This window comes from Hypanus sabinus, unplaced genomic scaffold (genome assembly GCF_030144855.1).
Source record: "Hypanus sabinus isolate sHypSab1 unplaced genomic scaffold, sHypSab1.hap1 scaffold_1195, whole genome shotgun sequence".
Lineage (NCBI taxonomy): Eukaryota > Metazoa > Chordata > Chondrichthyes > Myliobatiformes > Dasyatidae > Hypanus > Hypanus sabinus.
Genome location: NW_026779256.1, coordinates 68,579 through 82,014, shown reverse-complemented (window position 1 = coordinate 82,014; position 13,436 = coordinate 68,579). Strand labels below are relative to the sequence as shown.

At 42.4% G+C, this 13,436-nt stretch overlaps 1 protein-coding gene across 7 annotated transcripts in view; it reads right to left on the bottom strand.

Annotated features, from left to right (window-relative positions):
- LOC132386546 (NACHT, LRR and PYD domains-containing protein 3-like) overlaps positions 1 to 13,436 on the bottom strand; it is a 102,543-nt gene that overhangs the window by 46,815 nt on the left and 42,292 nt on the right. Inside the window, exon 6 of one of the 7 annotated variants that reach the window (XM_059958818.1) lies at positions 2,428 to 2,535. The exons of the other annotated variants lie outside the window; for them this stretch is intronic. The gene's annotated coding sequence lies outside the window, so the exon portion shown is untranslated. The remainder of the gene's footprint in view (positions 1 to 2,427; positions 2,536 to 13,436) is intronic. 7 annotated transcript variants of the gene reach the window in all.

Sequence of the window (13,436 nt, the reverse complement as noted above, 5' to 3'; positions counted from 1 at the left end):
ATAGTCAACGAAATCCTTCCCAATAAGGATCAAACAAAGGCCGAACCCGTTTCACCGTAGAAATCGATTCTCCTCGATCTTTAACTCCCGAACTCCGATCTTCACTCTCCACTGATTCTCAACCTAGCAGAATTGTAAAGAACCTGCTGGCAATGACCTTTTAAACTTTAGGCATTAGATAAAACTTCATCTTTCAACTAAACTGCGTTATCACAGTAAATCACGCAGTAGCATGAAGTCAACTTGGCAAATCCAGCCACGAACTGCCCGTCCTCACAGGGTGGGGTCTTCCTTTTATAACCTGAAAAAAAACCTGTCACTTGATCTCTGCTGGCGGGAAAATGACGTCAATCCACCATCACAAGACCATTACCTCAAGTCCAGTATAGCTTCAACCCCAGTCACGTGACAAAGGTACCACTGTCATGTACCACAAGTACGTAACAATACAAACATGACAGATTGTACCGCAGTCGACTGAGCACACATCCTTCAGGTGTGCCTGTGTTAACTCTCAGCGAGCAAGAAGTAGTTTTTACTGATCTGTATTGACTGTGAACTCCCGCCGAGGGAACTGCGGATCCGTTTGCAGAGAGAGGAGCGGAGCCCGTCTGAATCTTGTTGATTCGTACTGAGCGGATGATGGTGTGAAACGCCGAGTTCCATCGGGAACAGCAGCCTGAGGTGTTGTTGCTGTTTGTGTGGGGTTGTTTCGGAGTGGAGAGCCGGTGGGAGTGTATCACTGAGACTGGAATCCCCGTCAAGCAATGATTAAATCCGACCAGTGTCTATTTTTAGAATCATCGGTCCGTCCGTGATTTTCAAACTCCTGCAACCCTTCGATATTTCCAACAACTACTCTGTTTGTTCCTGTCTCCTCTACTCAGTTAAATTGTCGGCATGTTTTGTTTCTCTGTTCCTGCTAGTTCTGTTCTCCTCAAATCTGTCTGTCCTTAACCATTCATGATCCCACGTAACAAACCTGCAGAAAACAAGGGAGCGGATTGCGTGCAACGGGAGGGGGGGGGAGATGCGCAAGTCCGCACAGAAAATGCACAGACACCTTTATGACCCCTGGGACACGAGGAGCCTGTGGCGAGGACACACACCAGAACGGATTGCAAGTGGCCTCCATTCCTCACAGGCTGAATGCTTCCTGTGCACAATTTAACCAATTCAATGTCGTGCCGCTGAGGTGAGGCCTCCTCCCTTCCAGAGGAACAGACACTCAGTCTGGCCGGAGCCGAGGTGAGGAGGACGCTACCCAGGGGAAACCCACGCAAACCCGCAGAGCCGGACAATTTACCCGGGCAGGGGCAAAGGGACCATACTTCCCGGGTAACAGAAGTCACCCCTCCACCCCACCACTCCCCAGGGACGGATTAACCTAGTAGCAGAAGTAGCAGATGCGACCCGCCCTCACTAAATGCTTGCAAGCTGCAGCCTGGTGAAATCGGCATCTCACCGTATTCTCACCACTGTCAGAGTGAGTTTTGGGTCGACGATTCATTTACACTTAAGTAAATGACTTCAGCCATCTGTTTTTGACAAAGTACTGTGGATTGAGTTCCTGCATTTCCGACAAACTGTGAACGCAGTTTCATTCTGATATTAAAGTCGTGCACTTTGTTTTGGGGAACTTCCTTTGATTCTGAGAGCAAACTGAGACTGACAGTGCCAGCTCCCGGTAGCAACCCGTTCTCAAACACACTCTCAGCCAATCAGCGAGTACTGCTGGGAGAATCATGCTCTCATTGGCTGAGTGGTGTCAGTGGGCGGGACGATGTGCGTTCGAAGCGGTCTGCGGAGAGGCCGGAGATTGGGAGCTGCACTTCGTTTGAAGGCTGCAATACCGGACGGGGTCTAGTTGCGCATCTATTTGTCACTCATGGTTACCAACTGCGGTGGAGAATGCTCATTTTCAAAACAGAAAAGCATTAAAAATGAACTAAGGAGCACCATGGGTCAAAACAGATTGAACAATCTCACACCAATGAGTATTGAACATGAACTTCTGCGTGAAATAGACATTTCCAGTAAGATCGACAAACTTGCTCATGCCAAATCTAGAAAATCTAACTTTTAAATTGTAGTTTTGTTACTTTTGACATTTGAAATTGATACCTGCATGTAAGTAATACTATTACTGAATTGCGGGACATTTGTCGTATTATCTGGCTGTATAGCAAATGAAAAAAATTCAATTACTTTACTGTGCAAGTAAATAATTTATGTTTTAATACGTATGTGCATGTTTTTAAATTTAGGGCACCTTTGTAGCATATGCTACAGGACCCGCACTAGCTTAATCCCGCCCCGCCGCTGCTCCTCTGGGTTGTAGAAACATAAAAGCATAGAAAACCTAAATAAAATGCAGGCCCTTCGGCCCACAGTGCTGTGCCGAACATGACACTACATTAGAATTACCTCGGTTTTACCCACAGCCATCTACATTTCTAAGCTCCGTGTCGCCATCCCGGAGTTAAAAGATTCCACCATCGCGGTCGGCAGCCCATTCCACTCACTCACCGCTCTCTGTGTAAAAAAAAAACACATACCGCTGACATCTCCTCTGTACCTACTTCCAAACACCTAAAAATATGCTCTCTTGTGCTAGCCATTTTAGCCCTGGGAGAAAAAGCCTTTGACTATCCACACGAACAATAGCCATATAACAATTACAGCACGGAAACAGGCCATCTCGGCCTTCTAGTCCGTGCCAAACGCTTACTCTCACCTAGTCCCACCAACAGGCACTTAGCCCATAACCCTCTATTCCTCTCCTGTCCATATACCTATCCAATTTTAAATGACAATATGCAACCTGCCTTTACCACTTCTACTGGAAGCTCGTTCCACACAGCTACCACTCTCTGAGTAAAGAAGTTCCCCCTCGTGTTACTCCTAAACTTTTGCCCCCGAATTCTCAACTCGTCCTCTTGTTTGAATCTCCTCTACACTCAATGGAAAAAGCCTATCCACGTCAAATCTGTCTAACCCCTCATAATTTTAAATACCTCTATCAAGTTCCCCCTCAATCTTCTACGCTCCAAAGAATAAAGACCTAACATGTTCAGCCTTTCCCTGTAACTTAGGTGCTGAAACCCAGGTAACATTCTGGTAAATCTTCTCTGTACTCTCTTTATTTTGTTGACATATTTTCTATAATTCGGTGACCAGAACTGTAAACAGTTCTCCAAATTAAGCCTGACCAGTGCCTTGTACAATTTTAACATTACATCCCAACTCCTATACTCAATGCTGTGATTTCTAAAGGCCAGAATACCAAAAGCTTTCTTCATCAACCTATCCACATGAGATTCTACCTTCAGGGAACTGCACCATTATTCCTAGGTCATTCTTCTACAGCATTCCTCAATAACTGTCAATATCTTGTACGCCTCTATCCGTTCGCCTCTCATCCTCGGTTATCCGGACTCTGTACTCAGTCCGCCGCTATCCAAACTGCTGTCTGATGTCAACACTGCCAGATTCAGCTCAATCAACATCATCAGGTTCTGTGATGATATTGCAGTGGTCGGTATCATCAGCAACAATGGTGAATCAGCACACGGAGAGGAGGTTGAGAGGTTTGTCAAATGGTGCGAGAACAACTGCACGAGTGTCAGCGTGGAGACGAGAAAGCGAAGCGATGTTGGGGGACCAAGAAGGCAGAGATCGACCACTTTCCATTGATCATCAATGGTTCTGCTCTGGAGAGGGTGGAGAGGATGATGTTCTTTGGTGTGCACATAACAAACGATCTAACCTGGACCCACAACACCTCCACACAAGTCAAGAGGCCACAGCAGCGTATACTGGAGCACCATGGAGAGCGTCATGTCCGGCGCCATCTTTGTATGGTACGGAAGCTGCAAGGCATCGAACCACAAGACAATACAGGGGAGAGTAAAAACATCCGAGAGGTTGATCGGTGTCTCACTCGGCCCTGTTTGTGACACTTTCCGAGAGCGTTGCAGACGAAGGGGCCAAAGCATTGTTGACAATCCCTACCAGCCAACCCATGATCTCTTTGACACACGGCGGTCAGGATGAAGGTGCATGCATATTAGCACTAGGAATGCCGGGTAATAACTTCTTCCCTCGGGTTGAGAGACTAATGAATATCCCACCACCACTGAGGTCTCGTCACTTGACAGCGAGCTGGTTACTAAATGTTTACTGTTTCCCAGTGCTGGGCTTTACTGCACGCACTTTGTATTCCATTAACCGGATTATAGTACAATATATTGGTTTGTCTGTTGTGTGTGATATAGGATTTTTGGTTGCACCAGGGTCCTGAGGAAGGTTCTATCGCTTGCGTGGAGAAATTTGGTCAGCTGGGCTGGGTGAATTCGTTTGCGGGAGTATAGCTTCCGTGTTTGTGTTGCGTAATGTCTGGATCAGTATAAAACCCTGATGGCGCCCTCTAACGTCGACAAAATACTACGTCGTACTGCCCACTGGCCTTCAGCGGTACACCACGAGGCCACGTGACTATAGTGTTTTTTTTTCCCTCAGCTTGTTCAGAACAATACCAAATAATTAAATGTTTACAAACCACACCCGTTAGAATCAACCATAAGGATTGTAAGCGAGGGCGTTTCTCTCCGGAGGGACTGCTCTCCATGTCACGTAAATAAAGAGTCTCCTAACGAGAACCCAGGTCCCAGTCTTGTGTGGAAAGGAAAATCCCTGACAATCTGGCGGCGAGGATTGGATCCCTGTGTACGGGATCCAGCTGAACCCCGACAGAGTAATTGGCCCCTCGGACAGGAATCTCATCCCTGCCTGTAAGACTTCCCTGAGAGACGGGAATCAAGATCAGGACCAGGGCGAGGCGGGAGTAAGGCCGCCCCTGACCGGCCGGTGCCCAGTTCCTGAGCTCTGGTAAGAACAAGAATGAAACTGGGAGAGGAGATCAGACCTAATTGACGATATATTTCTGTTAAATTTAAGGGGAACCTGGTATCTGTATATCTTAATCAGCTGATTACGAAGCACAGTTAGCATAGGAAATAGAACGTAGAATACTAATAACTGGAATAAACGATGATAGAAATACATGTTAAAATGGGAAACGAGGCCAGTAAGTCTTGGTCAAGCGAACTAGAAAAGAACAAAGGACGCCCCGGTGAACGGCACCCTGCTGATCCGAACACGGAGACCCCAGTGAATAAGGACACGGAGGGGAAGATTGCAAAATATAAGAACACAGAACAATTATTGTGGGACACGTTAACTCCATCGGGTTCGTCCGCCTATAAGGTTTGGTTGAAAACAGGGGACAACAGGTACCCAGCTACCTTTTCTAGTGATTTACGTGTTGGATCAGGTAGATTGGCCCAATGGAGTCTCTTTCGGTTTGGTAAAATTCGGATATCGGAAGGAAGAATCTGAGAATGGGCGTGGGGATCCTAATTGGGAACTAACTTACATGGTTTTCTGAATGGGAAGAGGTGGAAAGCGGCACCGGCGCCCAAAGGTAAAGACCAAGAAATGGGAGAATAATAGTCCAATGGCAGATTCTAACGTCAGTCCGAAGCCCCATTGGGAGGTCTGTAAACTCAGCTGGCGCCTCCGCCGCCCTATGACTCCCCATAAATAGTATCGAGATTATAGAAATGGCAGCGGGATTGCCACAATAAAGACCCCAGAACGGATAGCTAGCCCAGGGTGTGACGGAACCAGATGTTCGCTGGCCTGGTATGGAACCCTGCCCCCTTGCCCTATTCTTCCGGAGCCTACGGGCGGGAACGGACGCTCTGTTCACAGAAGGTCGAGTTTCCACCAGGCAGGGGAGAGGGACCTCTCAAATCCCATGGATAATAGTGGATGATACCCCTAATTTAAAACCCTGGACCACGGCTGACGTTCGCAGTCCGATCAGCGACGCCCCGGATCCACTAAAAACCTGTAGCTTTTCATAATTAGCTCACTCGGAACTGTCAAATGTTTAACCCGCTGCCTGGAGATTTACGGGCGCTCCTCCGTATCATATACGGAACTTCCTGGACTGGGAGGAGACCAACTTCTCGCTGCCAAGACTACTCCCGAGAGAGACTGGCCAGCGTCAGTCGGAGAGGAAGCCCGACGGGCTATGGAAAGGAGGGTACGCGAACTTAAAGCCCCTATCCTTGCCACAGGGATTAACACAAAAATATCAACATCACACAATAAAAAAAAACAAATTCAAGAGAACTAAAGCAGAAAATGTCAACAGAAACCAGGAACTATCCAAAACATTCCAGGAACCTGCAAAATTTTTATTCAATCTGATTACTCACGCAGGCGCCATCTAGTGGCGCGCATCGTTCACCAAAATCTCTCTTTAAAATAAAATTCACGAAAGATACCAGACTTTATTCTAAATACATTTCTGAACAATTTTAGGGTCAGAGTCCTACAATTATTTTACGACCAATGCATTAATAGAGATAGTGCGATACATCATACACGTCCGGATATAATCGTAAGTCCCTTGGAAGATGATAAGATGATATTGATATTGTTGATAAGGAAATGACATTGAACGACTATTTTGTGCCGGTCTGCAAGGTGCAGGACACGTCTAATATGCCAATCTGGGATGTTATGAACGAAATCGGAGGTGAGGACCTCGATAAAATCATTGTCACTAAAGAGAGAGTGATGTGAAAACGAGGGCCTGAAGGTAGCTAAGTCCCTTGGTCCTGAAGCGATGCATCCCAGGGTGTTGTAGGAATTGTCGGAGGTTATAGTAGACGCGTTGGTAATCATTTATCAAAACTCTCTAAACTCTGGGCAGGTCCCGGCGGATTGGAGGACAACAAATGTCACGCCACTTCTTAAAAAAGGCTGTAGGTAAAAGACGGGCAATTATAGGCCAGTCAGCTTAACCTCTGTAGTCAGGTTAATGCTTGAAACTGTCATTAATTTAGAAATAGCGAAACATTTAGAAAGGAGTGGTTCGATTAGACAGACGCAGCATGGATTCAGAAAGGACAGTTCCTGTTTGACAAATTTACTGGAGTTCTTTGAGGACATAATGAGTGCAGTGGATAGAGGGGAAGTCTTGGATGTCGTATACTTGGATTTCCAGAAGCCGTTCGATAAGGTGTCCCACAAGAGACTTATAAATGAGATTCGGATGCGTAGAGTCGGAGGAAGTATATTGTCATGGATAGCGGATTGGCTAACCAACAGAAGGCAGAGAGTTGGTATAAATCGGTGTTTCTCCGGTTGGGACTCTGTGGTGAGTGGGGTGCCGCGGTGGTCGGAGCTGGGACCGCAGCTGTTTACCATTTACATTGATGACTTGGAAGAGGGGACTGAACGTAGCGTAGCAAAATTTGCTGATGAGACTAAACTGAGTGGAAAAGCAAGTTGTACAGAGGATGTGGAGAGTCTACAGATGGATATAGACATGTCAAGTGAGTGGGCCAAGATCTGGCAGATGGAATACAAAGTGCTAAATGCGAGATAATCCACTTTGGAAGAAATAATAGAAGAACAGATATTTATTTAATGGTGAAAGTTTGCAGCATGCTGTTGTGTAAAGGGACTTGGGAGTGCCTGTCCATGAATCGCAAAATGTGGGCTTGCAGGTACAACATGTAATTAAGAAGGCAAATGGAACATTGGCCTCTATCGCTAGAGGGATTGAATTCAAGAGCAGGGGGGTGCTGCTGTAAATATACAGGGTACTGGCGAGACTGCTCCTGGAGTAATGTGTGCAGTTCTGGTCTCCATACTTGAGGAAGGATATACTGGCTTTAGAGGCGGTGCAGAGGAGGTACACAGGGTTGAAACCAGGGATGAAGAGATTAACCTATGAGGAGAAATTGAGTTGCTTGGGACTATACTCACTGAAGTTCAGATAACGAGAGGGGAATTATAGAAACATGCAAAATTTTGAAAAGGATAGATAAGATAGAAGCAAAGAGTTTACATTGGTACATGAGACTAGATCTAGGGGACATTGTCTCAACATTCAGGGGAGAAGATTTAAGACAGAGATGAGGCGAAACTGTTTTCCCCAGAATATGGTGAATCTGTGGAATTCTTTGCCCAGGGAAGCATGTTTCTTCACTAAATATATTTATGAAACAGTTAGATAGATTTTGACATTGTAGGGGAATTAAGGCAGGTGATGGAGCTGAGTTTACACGCAGATCAGCTATGAACTTATTGAATGGCGGTACAGGCTCGATGGTCCGGATGGCCAAAGCCTGCTCCTATTTCTTATGTTCTGACAACACAGTCGCATATCTTCTCTGAACTCTTTTAACTTTAACCGAGCCTTTTCAAACGTTGTGGCTAAAACCATACTTTGTACTGTAAACACAGTATCAGCAACGACTTATACAGCGGCCCCACAGTAGTTAACACAAGTCTTTACAGTTCTTACGACCCGGTTTCAATTCCGGCCGCTGCCTGTAAGAGTTTGCAGGTTCTCACAGTGATCGCATATAGCATGGGTCTCCTCCGGGCCCTCCAGTTGCACCACCGCTCCCGCCGTCCCCCCAACCACACATGCACACAGGTTTAAGATGGACAGGTGGGCAGTTTAATTGGTCATTATAAATTGTCCTGTAATAAGACTCGGATTAAATCGGGGGACTTAATGGGCCAGCGCGACTCGCTGTATCTCAATTAAAATAAAATAATGTCCCAACTCCTGCACTCAGTACCCTAACTGTTGAAGGATGGCTTGGGAAAGACCTCTTCACCAGCCGGTGTCACCGCATTGAGCGAACTGGGCACTTAACCTTCTCGGCCCCTCTGTTCTCTTGCAATCTCAGACCATTAACTGCTTGTTGCAACATTCAGAATGAAACTGAAGAGCACTAGGAAAACCAATGTACCAGAAGTTTGATGTTACTCGCATCCTTCAGGAATATGCCGAATAAACATGGTGAAGAGAAATCCAGAAGAACTATGGATAAAAGTAAGGTGCATTATACAAGAGGTGCCAACAAAAAGTATTGCAAACAGGAAGAAGACCAGGAAAACAAAATGACTTTCCGTGGAGGTTGAGCAGCGAAGAGAAGTGAAGGCCAATGAAGGTTGCAATAAATACATCCAACTGAACACAAGGTTCGAGACGATAGGAAGGAGAGAAAAAGAAACTTACTTAAAGGAACGATGCAAATAAGCTGAAGAAGCCAACAATTTTTTTTAAATAGATCTATTCAAGAATATTAGACAAATCGAAGGACCATTTAATGCAAAAATGAGTATCGTAAAAGACAAGAAAGAGAAGGACCTTACGGAAGCAGAAGACATCAAAAAGTGATAACTGACCATTTAGAAATAAATGATACGTTTAGAGAATTTTCCTCTAAAATTTTTAGCTCTGACTCTCCGAAAGATAATACTGTAATGAATAATTTCTTAGATCAATTAAATATCCCTACATTTTCTGATGATAACCGAGAACACCTATTCAACTATCCACCTATTTCTAAATAGGAAATTGCCGAGGCAGTATGTTCATTGCACTCTGAGAAGGCTCCGGGTCCTGACTGTTTTTCTGGAGAATTTTATAAGGCTGTTTGCACATTGCTTACATCTCATTTATAGTTAGTCCTCTCGGACTCCTTTAAATTGGGTAGTTTACCACAATCTTTTTATGAAGATTCTATTTCGCTTATTCTTAAAAAGAATAAGAACCCAACCAAATGTGCGTCATAGAGACCTATCTCCGTACTTAATGTTGACACAAATATCCTATTCAAAGTTCTGGCTCGTACGATTGAAAATATTTTACCATCTGTTATATTTGACGATAAGAATGGATTTATTAAAAATCTATATTTCCATTTTAATATTCGTCGTTTATGAATGTTATTTATTCACCTTCTAAAGACACATTGGAATGTGTGATATCCTTAGACGCTGAGAAAGCCTTCGATCGGGTTGAATGGAATTATTCATTTAAAACCTTAGGAAAATTTAATTTTGGGTCCGATTTTATTCAAAGGATTAAATTATTTATCTCCCTCTGCTTGGGTCCTTACTAACTCTCAGAATTCCAAACCATTTAAACTTCAACATGGAACTAGACAAGGTTGTTCCTTGAGCCCTTTGAATCTTGATCTGGCTTTAAAACTCTCAGCTATTGCTTTCAGAGAATCCAATGATATCACTGGCATTTTAAGGAGAGGTATCACTCACGATGTTTCTCTTTATGCTGAAGACCTTTTCCTTTATATTTCTAATGTTGAGACTTCATTACCTTCCATACTTTTCTGCTCTTTTAGTCAGTTTTCAGGATATAAACTAAATTTTCGTAAGACTGAGCTTTTCCCTTTGAATAATTTGGTAGAAATTGATACTAACAGTCCCTTTAGTATTGCAAGAAATCAATTCACTTATTTCGGCGTAGCATTTACTAAGAATCTTACTTAGAGGGGTTTTTTTTTTTTACCTTGCTGAATTATGTAAAAAGGGTACTCTCAAAATGGTTGCCCCTTTCAGTATCGTTGATTGGCCGAATTAATTCTACTAAATTGAATAACTTGTCTAAATGTTCATGCTTTTGAAGCCTTAGCTGTTTTTATTCCTAAATCTTTATTTTTTTTATCCTCTTGATATTATCATATCTTCATGTATATGGAGAAGTAAATATTTTCGACTAAATAAAGTTCATTTTCTAAAAATTAAAAAAGAATGGAGGTTTAGCTTTACCAAATATTACGTTTAATTACTGGGCAATCAATATGCAGAATCTTACGTTTTGGTTATATTATATTAACCGAGAGAACAGGCTGGTTTGGGTTTATTTAGAAGCTGACTCTGTTAATACATTTTCTATCATCTCTCTTCTCGGATTCTCAATTCCATTATTTTTAAGTAAACTAACTGATAGTTTTGTAGTTAAACATACTTTGAGGTGTTGGATACAATATTTTGGTTTGTTGAGATTTTCTCTTTCAAGTCCCATTTTTATAACTATTTTTAAATCTTCTATGACTGTTGTAATGTTGAAAGTTTGCGATAGACTGGGTATTAAATGCTTCCAGGATTTATTTGTTGGAGCATGTCTCTTTTCGTTTGAGCAGTTGTCAGCTAAATATAACTTACCAAAAACCCACATTTTTCAACATTTACAGATTAGTGACTTTCTGCGATCTCAATTACATACATTTCCTGAAAGTCCTGATACGAATTTATTACGTGTAATGTTTAATTTGAAACCTTTTCATAATGGATCAATATCTAATATTTATGGTTTGTTGTTGGGAACGAAAGACTTTGCTATAGACAAAATTAAACATCTCAGGGAACAAGATTTACAGATTATAATTTCTGAGGAAACTTGAAATGAAATTTTAAAATTGGTTAATACCTCATCGTTTTGTGCCCGTCACTCCCTCTTACAATTTAATGTGGTCCATAGAGCCCACATGACAAAAGATAAGCTGCCTCGTTTCAATTCGTATATATCTACCCATTGTGACAGAATTGTGTCACAATGGAGAGGCTTCATTAATTCATCTGTTCTGGACACGCCCGAGTCTTGTAAAATACTGGAAGAAAGTATTTCAAACCTTTTCTGTACTTTTTAAAGTAAATTATAAACCAAACCATTTGACTGTCTTATTCAGTATTGTTGGAGAAAAGATATTATCTTGGAGACACCCGATTTGCACATTTTGGCTTTTATTTCTCTTATAGCGAGGAGGGCGTTGTTACTAAGTTGGATAGATGTTGCTCTGCCTACTCATGCTCAATGTCATGTTTAAATTTAGAGAAGATTTGGTGTTCAATTTCTGAATCAAGACAAGACTTTCTCACATTGTGGGGAACTTTTTAAAATTATTATCAAAATCTTTGATTTGTTATCGAGTACAGATGTTGGCTAATAATATGTTTTACTATATGATAAGGATTTTTTTTCCTTTTTCCTTTCTTTACCAAACAGCTATTTTGGTAGTGGGTTTAGATATTTTTTGATTATAAAATTATATCTTTTCAATATTAACATTCAATTTAATTTACTTGAGTATGGGGTAATGAGACTGTAAGCGTGATTCTAATATATTGTAATTGACATATGATATATATCCTCCTGTACTCTGTATTCTCTTTTGTAAGAAATCAATAAAAATATTTTTAAAAATAGAGATGGCAGGAAAACACCAAATTGTACAGGAGATATCCCAACAGCGAAGACACCTGCAATGACTCCCTCATCGCCTCGAGCCAGACATTCTGGAAGTGTAGTCAAATGGGCGATGGAAAACATTGTCAATAATAAGGCTGCAGGATGTGACAGGAGTCCAGTTGAATTGTTTAAAATTTTAAAGGGTGATGGTATAAGAGTGTTGCATGAAATTTGACCTTAGATCTGGCAAACCTAATAATGCCCTTTAGACTGGGGGGTGGGGGGGGAGTTTTTTATCCCAATTCCCAAGAACGGAAATATAAAGGAATGTTCAAATTACCGAATAATTTCACTAATTTCACTAATTTCACATGATAGCAAGATAATGCTAAAGATAATGCAAGCAGGCCTCCAGCAATATATGGAACGAGAACTGCCGGATGTGCAAGCTGGTTTTAGAACAGGCAGAGGCACCAGAGACCAAATTGCAAACATACGCTGTATAATAGAGAAATCGAGAGAATTCCAGGAAGGTACTTATCTATGTTTTAATTACTACTCTAAAACCTTTGACATTGTGGACCATAATAAACTGTGGCAAGTCCTTAATGATATAGGGATAACTAAACATCTGATCTTATGAGAAACTTGTATGAAGATCAAGAAGCAACAGTTAGAACTGACCACGGAACAACAATCTGGTTCAAGAGTGGGAAAAGAGAGCGATAACGCTGCATACTGTCACCCTGCGTATTTAATCTATATGCTGAACACATCATGAGGGATACCGGTCTAGAGGACACAAAGTGTTGAAATCAAAGTTGCCGGATGCAAAATTAGCAACCTCAGATATGCAGGGGATACTACTCTAATGGCTGAAAGTGAGAAGGATCTGAAGAAGCTTCTAATCAAAGTGAAAGAAGAAAGTTTAAAGCTGGCTTCTTGCTCAATATTATGATATTAAGTGTTCTATAGATGGTAAATGCAGCCACGAAATTAAATAGCTCTTACTTCTGGGGAGGACAGCAATGGGAACTTAGAACAACAGAGACATAACATTGCCTATGAAGATCCGTATAGTCAAGTCTATGGTATTTCCAGTTGTAATGTATGGCTGTGAGAGCTGGACTATTAGTGAGACTGAATACAAAATAATCAACATCTTTGAACGTGGATGCTGGAGAAACGTGTTAAGAGGTCGTTGGACAGCAAGAAAGTTGGACAAGACAATATTTGAAGAAACACAACCAGATTGCTGATGAGGATGATTGAAAAGCTCAAATATTTTGCCCACAAGTAGTGCGCGCGTGGGCAGTGGGCGGGGCGGTGAGCTGGTGCGCGCGGT